This window comes from Rutidosis leptorrhynchoides, chromosome 7, assembly GCF_046630445.1.
Source record: "Rutidosis leptorrhynchoides isolate AG116_Rl617_1_P2 chromosome 7, CSIRO_AGI_Rlap_v1, whole genome shotgun sequence".
Classification (NCBI taxonomy): Eukaryota; Viridiplantae; Streptophyta; class Magnoliopsida; order Asterales; family Asteraceae; genus Rutidosis; species Rutidosis leptorrhynchoides.
The window spans coordinates 177,419,910-177,432,876 of record NC_092339.1 but is presented as its reverse complement, the minus strand read 5'-3'; positions in this window follow the sequence as shown (position 1 = coordinate 177,432,876).

Here is a 12,967-nt window from a genome sequence, read left to right as displayed (position 1 = left end):
TCATTAAAGTTATAATTAATATTATTAGTATTTTTATCATTTAAATAGTTATTAGTATTAAAATTATTATAATAGTTATTATTATTAGTATTATAATTAAAACTAATATTAGTAACACTTAATTATTATGATTATTATTATTACCATTAAAAGTGAACACAATATAAAAGACGATTTAAAAACTACTAACAAATCGCTTAGGAAATAATGAGTATGAGTATCATGATGAGGTTTAAAATATTGTAAGATATTGATTTAGATAAAATTATCGTTTTTCATTATTTTTATCACTAATATTATTAAAAGTATTATTAATATTAAAAATTGCATTTTTATGAAAATTATTATTTTAAGAGGAATATCTTTGTTGATCAAAAATTTTATTTTTATTATTATCGTTTTATCATAATTTCATTTTTTAAATATAAAAACTAATATTTTTATAACAATAATTATTATTACAAAGTAATACAACTTTTACTTACTATTACTACCAATGTTAATTTATTAAATAAATAAGTAATACAAATAATGTAATTATCTTAATAAAACCTATCATAATACTTTATTAAATGAACTTTATAATTTTATTACTTAAGTTATATAAAAGTATATTTTTATGTAAAATTTTATTTATTAATAAATGAATTATATTATTTACTTTAATAAATCTTTTAAAAAATATTTAAAAATATAAAATGACGGTATTTAAAATATATAATAATCACGTATAAATTTTGGAAATCATTTTTGAGTCAAATTGACTTTTGTTGACTTTTGCATATTAGTCTCGAGCATTAGGATTATGATACACTATGACTTAATCAAATTCGTTAAACAACTATTGACCAACATATAAATATATATACTTAATTTAGGTTCGTGAATCCGAGGCCAACTTTGCACTTGTTCAGTGACGTTATATGTATTTTTACTACGAAATACAGTATGGTGAGTTTCATTTGCCTTTATACCCTTTATATTTTTGGGCTGAGAATACATGCGCAATTTTTTATAAATGTTTTACGAAATAGACACCAGTAATTGAAACTACATTATATGGGTGAATGATCGAAGCCGAATATGTCCCTTTTTGCTTGGTAACCTAAGAATTAGCAAACCGATCTACTAATTGACGCGAATCATAAAGATAGATCTATTGGGCCTAACGAACCCCATCCAAAGTACCGGATGCTTTAGTACTTCGATGTTGTTTTATCATGTCCGAAGGATTTCCCGGAATAATAGGGGATATTCTTATATTCATCTTGTTAATGTCGGTTACCAGGTGTTCAATCCATATGAATGATATTTTTGTCTCTATGCATGGGACGTATATTTATGAGAAATGGAAATGAAATTCTTGTGGTCTATTAAAATGATGGAAATGAATGAATTGTGATAAACTAATGAACTCACCAACCTTTTGGTTGACACTTTAAAGCATGTTTATTCTCAGGTATGAAAGAAATCTTCCGCTGTGCATTTGCTCATATTAGAGATATTACTTGGAGTCATTCATGACATATTTCAAAAGACGTTGCATTCGAGTCGTCGAGTTCTCCAAGTTTATTATTAAGTCAATTATAGTTGAATATATTATGAAATGGTATGTATGCCTGTCAATTTTCGATGTAAAGAAAGTTTATTTTTTAAAAACGAATGTAATGTCTGAAAAATGTATCATATAGAGGTCAAATACCTCCCGATATAATCAACTATTGAGAATCGTTTATAATGTATATGAACGAGTCCTTTCAAAACATTTGTATTGGTAGCCATGACAATCTCGATCAAATTTCGGGGACGAAATTTCTTTAACGGGTAGGTACTGTGACAACCCAGAAATTTCAACCAAATTTAAACTTTATCTTTATATGATTTCGACACGATAAGCAAAGTATATAATGTAGAGTCTCAAAATTTTTGAACAGTTAACATGGATTCATTTAACCTTTGACTATTCCCGACGATTCACGAACAGTTGTTTGTAAATAAATATGTATATATACATATAAATGTAAGTATTTATAATAATTTGAAATTATAAAATAAACATTATGATTAAATATGTAAAATAGGATACAAAATAATTAAGTGTAAATTTAAAATGAATTTATATATAAATATATGATTTTTATACATAATTATTATTATATGTATATTGTAATATATATTAAATTGTATAAAAATTTAGTACATACTATAAGTTATCAATGTTAATATCAATACTAGTGTTATTAATATTATTATCTTAAATATGTAATCTATAGATATGGATTTGATATATATAAATTGTTATGGTATTATTATTACCATTAATAATATTAATATTATTATAATTAGTATTATGATTATTATCAATAATAATATTATTATTATTATCAATTTTTTTTATTTTTTTAAATGTCATTATTGTTAGTATCATTTTTAGTATTATTTTGGTATCATTATTATTATAAATATTTTTATTATTTTTATTATTATCTTTATTAACTGAAATTATTTATTATTTATATTATTATTAGTATTGTTATTTATTATTATTAATATTAAAAGTATTATTATTATAATATTTATATTTATTAATTATATATATAAAAATAATACATATAAATACAGAATCTGCATATCACGATCAGACTATATTGAATCTTGTTTCTGTCGCTAAAATTGATAACAAAATCAAATTGGAATCACAGAACACAACAAAATCAGTTGTATGTCGATATCATTCTTATTTTATTTTTCCTGCTTGAGTGAATAATTCTTGTCGATCCCCAATCATCGCTAGAAAACAACTTCAAACGAATCTCATTGTTACATCAACCATTCAATTACACTATATAATGATATATATTGTCTGCAGTTAAAAAAAAGAAATAAAGGAAAGAAAACAGAAAAAAAACGAGTCGTCCCCTGTCGTGGAAGCTTTTAATCCATAATCCAACTTCGAATCAATTTCCAAAAACTAAAAGTGCAGTCGTATTAGGAATCCTTTGAACGAACTCTCTGCAAATTCCCAAATTCCAATTCTTATTATCAAGTTCTAATTTCTGAGTCAAACCTTATTTCTAAAAAGCTAAAATATTTGTTCATCGAGAAATTAGAGACCGTTTTATTGTTTTAAGTTAAATTAACGACCCCGAGAGTTTCTATGATAGATTTAGAACCTTTTTCATGTTGTAATCATAATGTAAAATGTTCGAAAATTTGAATTTGATAATTGGGTTCATGAACGAGTTTTATTTTATTATTTTTTATTTTTTTCTCTGCTGTTGTTGTATTTTGGATTTCTTTTCTTTTGTGACAACCCAACTATTCCACAGCCTTGAATCCGTTTCGTTTACAAATTCTAAAACCCAATCAAATCGTTATACACTGTATGATTTATCTCTAGTCGATCTGGTTTTATAAAGAAGAAGAAATAGGAACAGAAATCAAATGGGTTATAATTAATTCGGTTGGGTAAATATTAGAAAGACAGTAACAGAGCAATGGTGAGGATTTTTAATGGGCGTTCGAGACTTCTCGGGTTCGAGCCTGGGCTATGGCAAATTTTTTTTAGAAGGACTTTACTTTGAGGTAGTAATCTTATTACTTTTATTATTATTATTTCATTGTTATTATTATCATTGTTATTATTATTATTATTATTATTATTATTATTATTATTATTATCATTATTATTATTATTATTATTATTATTATTATTATTATTATTATTATTATTATTATTATTATTATTATTATTATTATTATTATTATTATTATTATTATTATTATTATTATTATTATTATTATTATTATTATTATTTATTATTGTTGTTATTAAGTAATATTAGTAATAAGATTTTTAGTCTAATTAATATTATTATCATTATTGTTATTACTAATATGATTATTATTAGAAATATAATTTTATCACTAGTATAAGTATTAATTAACATTTATTATTATTATTATTATTGTTACAACTATGATTATTATTATTAAGTATATTATATGTTTGTGAATTAAACTTGAAAATTATGGAAAACCGTATGATCTTGAATGAGATAGTATTTCGATAAATATAAGATTTATACTGATTAGGATATAAATAATATAACTATGGTCGTGCAGATTATAAACAAAGTATATATATATATATATATATATATATATATATGTACGTATAAATATAAAATCGTTAAGTTCTTAAGATATTAATAACTATTATTATTGGTAAGATAATTATTATTACTACTACTAATAACATTATTATTATTATTATTATTATTATTATTATTATTATTATTATCTAATCATAAATATTATTATCATTATTATTAATATATTTATATTTATTAATATTACTTTATTTTAATTACGATAATATTATTTCGACAAATAAAATATATAAAATGAGTACATGAAACATATAAGTTATTAATATAAAAATAATAAAACTAATATATATATATATATATATATATATATATATATATATATATATATATATATATATATATATATTAGTTTTATTATTTTTATATTAATAACTTATATGTTTCATGTACTCATTTTATATATATTTATTTGTTCGATTACAATTATGTGTGTTAATATATATACACTTAATATAGGTTCGTGAATCCGAGGCCAACCCTGCATTGTTCAGTATCGTCGTATGCATATTTTTACTACAAAATATCGTATCATGAGTTTCATTTGCTCCATTTTTAAATGCTTTTGCAATATATATTTTTGGGACAGAGAATACATGCACTGCTTTTATAAATGCTTTACGAAATAGACACAAGTGATCGAAACTACATTCTATGGTTAGATTATCAAACTGAATATGCCCCTTTTTAGCTTGGTATCCTAAGAATTGGTGTTTAGTATAATTGTCACCAATTGACGCGAATCCTAAAGATAGATCTATGGGCACTTGAAATGTTCCGTTCATATTGATTATAAACGTTCCATATTTATTAATTTCTTCGCGAGGTTTTGACCTCTATATAAGACGTTTTTCAAAGACTGCATTCATTTTTAAAATAACCATAACCTTTATTTTATCGATAAAGGTTTAAAAAGTATTACGTAGATTATCAAATAATGATAATCTAAAGTATACCGTTTACACACGACCATTACATAATGGTTTACAATAAAAATATATTACATTGAAATAAGTTTCTTGAATGCAGTTTTTACACAATATCATACAAACATGGACTCCAAATCTTGTTCTTATTTTAGTATGCAACATCGGAAGCTCTTAATAATAACCTGAGAATAAACATGCTTAAAACGTCAACAAATATGTTGGTGAGTTATAGGTTTAACCTATATATTATCAAATCATAATGATAGACCACAAGATTTCATTTTTATAACACATCTCATATCAGGAATTTCGCAAACTGCATAGAGATAAAAATCATTCATATGTTGAACACCTGGTAACCGATGTTAACTTAATGCATAGAATATCCCCAAAATAGAACCTCTCGTATGTATAATAATCTCGAAGTACTAAACCATCCATAACCTGAATGGGGGTTGTTAAGCCCAATAGATCTATCTTTAGGATTCTCGTGAATTAGGGGCCATTTCCCTAATTCTTAGGTTACCAGACTTGAAGGGCGATATTCGGTTTAATAATCCAACCATAGAATGTAGTTTTACATACTTGTGACTATTTTGTAAAACATTTATAAAACTGCATGTATTCTCATCCCAAAAATATTAGATTTTAAAAAATGGGACTATAACTCACTTTCACAGATTTTTCCTTCGTCGGAAATAAGACTTGACCACTGGTCGATTCACGAACCTATAACAAATGTGTACATATATATCAAAGTATGATTGAAATATATTCACAACATTTTATTACGTTTTTACGATTTAAGTTTGTTAAGTTAGCAGTCCTCGTGAGTAACCTACAACTAGTTATCCACAATTAGATGTACATAAATAAATCAATATATATTATCTTGAATCAATCCACGACCCAGTGTATACACGTCTCAGGCTAGATCATAACTCAAAGTATATATATTTTTGGAATCAACCTCAACCCTGTATAGCGAACTCGAACATTACAGCATATAGAGTGTCTATGGTTGTTCCAAATAATATATAGATGGGTCGATATGATATGTCAAAACATTGTATACGTGTCTATGGTATCCCAAAATTATATAATATATGTTAGATTACATGTATAATATAATATAAGTTAGCTAGGATATGATTAGTGTAGATTTGTTATAAAATTTTCGTAGCTACAACAAGTAAAATTTTCCAATTTTGTTTTACCCATAATTTCTTCGTTTTAAATCCGTTTTGAGTGATTCAAGTTGCTATGGTTTCATAATGAACTGTAAATTATGAAACTAAATAGAAAAAGTATAAGTTTATAGTCATAAATATAGGTTACAAGTCATTTACTAAAGAGGTAGTCATTTCCGTCGAAAGAACGACATCTTGATGACCATTTTGAAAAACATACTTCTTCTTTGTGTTTAACCATGATTTTTGGATATAGTATCATGTTCATATGTAATATCATTTTTCCAGAAAACAAACTTCCAATTCAAAGATTAATATTGTTTTTATTTTTCTAACCCAAAACAGCCCCCGGTTTCACTACGACGGCGTATGTCCGATTTTACGGTGTTCTTCTTGTTTCCAGGTTTTAAATCATTAAGTTATCATATCATATAGATATAGAACATGTGTTTAGTTGATTTTAAAAGTCAAGTTAGAAGGATTAACTTTGTTTGCGAACAAGTTTAGAATTAACTAAATTATGTTCTAGTGATTACATGTTATAATCTTCGAATAAGATAGTTTTATATATATATGAATCGAATGATGTTATGAATATCATTACTACCTCAAGTTTAGTAGGTAAACCTACTGGAAGTGACAAGAAATGATCTAGCTTCAAAGGATCTTGAATGGCTTGAAAGTTCTTGAAGTAGAATCATGACACGAAAACAAGTTCAAGTAAGATTTCTACTCGAATTAAGATTGTTATAGTTATAGAAATTGAATCAAAGTTTGAATATGAATTATACCTTGAATTAGAATGATAACCTACTGTAAATAACAGAGGTTTCTTGATCTTAGATGATTACTTGAAATGGATTAGAAAGCTTGGAAGTAAGCGTTTATGAAGTGTTCTTGAGTAGTTGTTTTGTATGTTGATCTAGGTTAACTAGATTGAGCTAAATTATGAAGACGATGATGAAGAACACTTAGAACAATAAGAGAGGAATTGAGAGAGAGTAATTTGATGCATAAAAGTTGGAATGAAAATGTGTTTATGATTGGTGAAGAAAAATGTGAATGAGCACTTGTGATATAGGCTCCATTAGTTTGTATTTTTGTTAGATATTTCATGCTAGATGTTAAATGATGGTTCCCACATGTTTAGGTGACTCACCAAGGCTGCTAAGAGCTGATCATTGAAGTGTATATAGCAATAGTATATACGTCTAGAGGTTGGGTATTGTACGAGTACGAATACGGTTTGAATACGAGTAAATTGTGTTTACTGTAGCAAATAGTATTTTACTGTAGCAAAGAGAAAATTTACTGTATTAAATAGTGTTTTACTGTAGCAAATAGTGTTTTACTGTAGCAAATAGTGTTTTACTATAGCAAATAGTGATTTACTTGTACATCTTTGATTTAATTGTATTTCTTCTTATATATATATATATATATATATATATATATATATATATATATATATATATATATATATATATAAAATAAAAACTTACATCATAAAAAAATAAAACGATTATATAATTATCACAAGTTATGACGTTCGTGAATCATCAGGCAAACTGGGTGGTCAATTGTCTACATGAAACTCATTTCAAATAATCAAGTCTTAACAAGTTTGATTGCTTAACATGTTGGAAACATTTAATCATGTAAATATAGTTTTCATTTAATATATAAACATGGAAAAGTTCGAGTCACTACAGTACCTACCCGTTAAATAAATTTCGTCCCGAAATTTTAAGCTGTTGAAGGTGTTGACGCATCTTCTGGAAATAAGTGCGGGTATTTTAACTTCATTTGATCTTCATGCTCCCAGGTGAACTTGGGTCCTCTACGAGCATTCCATCGAACCTTAACGATTGGTATTTTATTTTGCTTAAGTCTTTTAACCTCACAATCCATTATTTCGACGGGTTCTTCAATGAATTGTAGTTTTTCGTTAATTGTAATCTCGTCTAATGGAATGGTGAGATCTTCTTTAGCAAAGAATTTCTTTAAATTCGAGACGTGGAAGGTATTATGTACACCCGCGAGTTGTTGAGGTGACTCAAGTTGGTAAGCTACTGGTCCGACACGATCAATAATCTTGAATGGTCCAATGTACCTCGGATTTAATTTCCCCCGTTTACCAAATCGAACAACGCCTTTCCAAGGTGAAACCTTAAGCATGACCATATCACCAATTTCAAATTCCATATCTTTTCTTTTACTGTCTGCGTAGCTCTTTTGTTGACTCTGAGCGGTTTTCAGTCGTTTTTGAATTTGAATAATTTTCTCGGTAGTTTCTTGGATAATTTCCGGACCCATAATTTGTCTATCCCCCACTTCACTCCAACAAATCAGAGACCTGCACTTTCTGCCATAAAGTGCCTCAAACGGTGCCATCTCAATACTCGAGTGGTAACTGTTGTTGTAGGAAAATTCTGCTAACGGTAGATGTCGATCCCAACTGTTTCCAAAATCAATAACACATGCTCGTAGCATGTCTTCAAGAGTTTGTATAGTCCTCTCACTTTACCCATCAGTTTGTGGATGATAGGCAGTACTCATGTCTAGACGAGTTCCTAATGCTTGCTGTAATGTCTGCCAAAACCTTGAAACAAATCTGCCATCCCTATCAGAGATAATAGAGATTGGTATTCCATGTCTGGAGACAACTTCTTTCAAGTATAATCGCGCCAACTTCTCCATTTTGTCATCTTCTCTTATTGGCAGAAAATATGCTGATTTGGTGAGACGATCGACTATTACCCAAATAGTATCATAACCACTTGCAGTCCTTGGCAATTTAGTAATGAAATCCATGGTAATGTTTTCCCATTTCCATTCCGGGATTTCAGGTTGTTGAAGTAGATCTGATGGTTTCTGATGTTCAGCTTTGACCTTAGAACACGTCAAACATTCTCCTACATATCTCGCAATATCAGCTTTCATACCCGGCCACCAAAAATGTTTCTTGAGGTCCTTGTACATCTTTCCCGCTCCGGGATGTATTGAGTATCTGGTTTTATGTGCTTCACCAAGTACCATTTCTCTCACATCTCCAAACTTTGGTACCCAAATTCTTTCGGCTCTATACCGGGTTCTGTCTTCTCGAATATTAAGGTGTTTCTCCGATCCTTTGGGTATTTCATTCTTCAAATTCCCTTCTTTTACAACTCCCTACTGCGCCTCCTTTATTTGAGTAGTAATGTTAGTATGAATAATTATATTCATAGCTTTTACCCGCATAGGTTCTCAGTCCTTTCTACTCAAAGCGACGGCTACCACATTCGCCTTCCCCGGATGGTAATGAATCTCGAAATAACTCAATCTACATACGCTGTCTCATATTTAGTTGTTTATGATTAAATATGTGTTGGAGACTTTTGTGATCGGTATATATAATGCTTTTGACCCCATATAAGTAGTGCCTCCAAGTCTTTAATACAAAAACAACCGCGCCTAATTCCAAATCATGCGTCGTATAATTCTGCCCGTGAATCTTCAATTGTCTAGATGCATAAGCAATTACCTTTGTTCATTGCATTAATACACAACCGAGGCCTTGCTTTGAGGTGTCACAATATATCACAAAATCATCATTCCCTTCAGGCAATGACAATATAGGTGCCGTAGTTGTAGTGACCCGAACTTTTCCATGTTTATATATATTAATTGAGATTGATATTTACATGATTAAATGTTTCCAACATGTTAAGCAATCAAACTTGTTAAGACTTGATTAATTGAAATATGTTTCATATAGACAATTGACCACCCAAGTTGACCGGTGATTCACGAACGTTAAAACTTGTAAAAACTATATGATGACATATATATGGATATATATATAGTTAACATGATACTATGATAAGTAAACATATCATTAAGTATATTAACAATGAACTACATATGTAAAAACAAGACTACTAACTTAATGATTTTTAAACGAGACATATATGTAACGATTATCGTTGTAAAGACATTTAATTTATATATATCATATTAAGAGATATTCATACATGATAATATCATGATAATATAATAATTTAAAATCTCATTTGATATTATAAACATTGGGTTAACAACATTTAACAAGATCGTTAACCTAAAGGTTTCAAAACAACACTTACATGTAACGACTAACGATGACTTAACGACTCAGTTAAAATGTATATACATGTAGTGTTTTAATATGTATTTATACACTTTTTAAAGACTTTAATACACTTATCAAAATACTTCTACTTAACAAAAATGCTTACAATTACATCCTCGTTCAGTTTCATCAACAATTCTACTCGTATGCACCCGTATTCGTACTCGTACAATACACAGCTTTTAGATGTATGTATTGGTATATACACTCCAATGATCAGCTCTTAGCAGCCCATGTGAGTCACCTAACACATGTGGGAACCATCATTTGGCAACTAGCATGAAATATCTCATAAAATTACAAAAATATGAGTAATCATTCATGACTTATTTACATGAAAACAAAATTACATATCCTTTATATCTAATCCATACACCAACGACCAAAAACACCTACAAACACTTTCATTCTTCAATTTTATTCATCTAATTGATCTCTCTCAAGTTCTATCTTCAAGTTATAAGTGTTCTTCATATATTCTACAAGTTCTAGTTACATAAAATCAAGAATACTTTCAAGTTTGCTAGCTCACTTCCAATCTTGTAAGGTGATCATCCAACCTCAAGAAATCTTTTTTTATTACAGTAGGTTATCATTCTAATACAAGGTAATAATCATATTCAAACTTTGGTTCAATTTCTATAACTATAACAATCTTATTTCAAGTGATGATCTTACTTGAACTTGTTTTCGTGTTATGATTCTGCTTCAAGAACTTCGAGCCATCCAAGGATCCGTTGAAGCTAGATCCATTTTTCTCTTTTCCAGTAGGTTTATCCAAGGAACTTAAGGTAGTAATGATGTTCATAACATCATTCGATTCATACATATAAAGCTATCTTATTCGAAGGTTTAAACTTGTAATCACTAGAACATAGTTTAGTAATTCTAAACTTGTTCGCAAACAAAAGTTAATCCTTCTAACTTGACTTTTAAAATCAACTAAACACATGTTCTATATCTATATGATATGCTAACTTAATGATTTAAAACATGGAAATACGAAAAACACCGTAAAACCGGATTTACGCCGTCGTAGTAACACCGCGGGCTGTTTTGGGTTAGTTAATTAAAAACTATGATAAACTTTGATTTAAAAGTTGTTATTCTGAGAAAATGATTTTTATTATGAACATGAAACTATATCCAAAAATTATGGTTAAACTCAAAGTGAAAGTATGTTTTCTAAAATGGTCATCTAGACGTCGTTCTTTCGACTGAAATGACTACCTTTACAAAAATGACTTGTAACTTATTTTTCCGACTATAAACCTATACTTTTTCTGTTTAGATTCATAAAATAGAGTTCAATATGAAACCATAGCAATTTGATTAACTCAAAACGGATTTAAAATGAAGAAGTTATGGGTAAAACAAGATTGGATAATTTTTCTCATTTTAGCTACGTGAAAATTGGTAACAAATCTATTCCAACCATAACTTAATCAACTTGTATTGTATATTATGTAATCTTGAGATACCATAGACACGTATACAATGTTTCGACCTATCATGTCGACACATCTATATATATTTCGGAACAACCATAGACACTCTATATGTGAATGTTGGAGTTAGCTATACAGGGTTGAGGTTGATTCCAAAATATATATAGTTTGAGTTGTGATCAATACTGAGATACGTATACACTGGGTCGTGGATTGATTCAAGATAATATTTATCGATTTATTTCTGTATATCTAACTGTGGACAACTAGTTATAGGTTACTAACGAGGACAGCTGACTTAATAAACTTAAAACATCAAAATATATTAAAAGTGTTGTAAATATATTTTGAACATACTTTAATATATATGTATATATTGTTATAGGTTCGTGAATCAACAGTGGCCAAGTCTTACTTCCCGACGAAGTAAAAAATCTGTGAAAGTGAGTTATAGTCCCACTTTTAAAATCTAATATTTTTGGGATGAGAATACATGCAGGTTTTATAAATGATTTACAAAATAGACACAAGTACGTGAAACTACATTCTATGGTTGAATTATCGAAATCGAATATGCCCCTTTTTATTAAGTCTGGTAATCTAAGAATTAGGGAACAGACACCCTAATTGACGTGAATCCTAAAGATAGATCTATTGGGCCTAACAAACCCCATCCAAAGTATCGAATGCTTTAGTACTTCGAAATTTATATCATATCCAAAGGGTGTCCCGGAATGATGGGGATATTCTTATATATGCATCTTGTTAATGTCGGTTACCAGGTGTTCACCATATGAATGATTTTTATCTCTATGTATGGGATGTGTATTGAAATATGAAATCTTGTGGTCTATTGTTACGATTTGATATATATAGGTTAAACCTATAACTCACCAACATTTTTGTTGACGTTTTAAGCATGTTTATTCTCAGGTGATTATTAAGAGCTTCCGCTGTCGCATACTTAAATAAGGACGAGATTTGGAGTCCATGCTTGTATGATATTGTGTAAAAACTGCATTCAAGAAACTTATTTTGTTGTAACATATTTGTATTGTAAACCATTATGTAATGGTCGTTT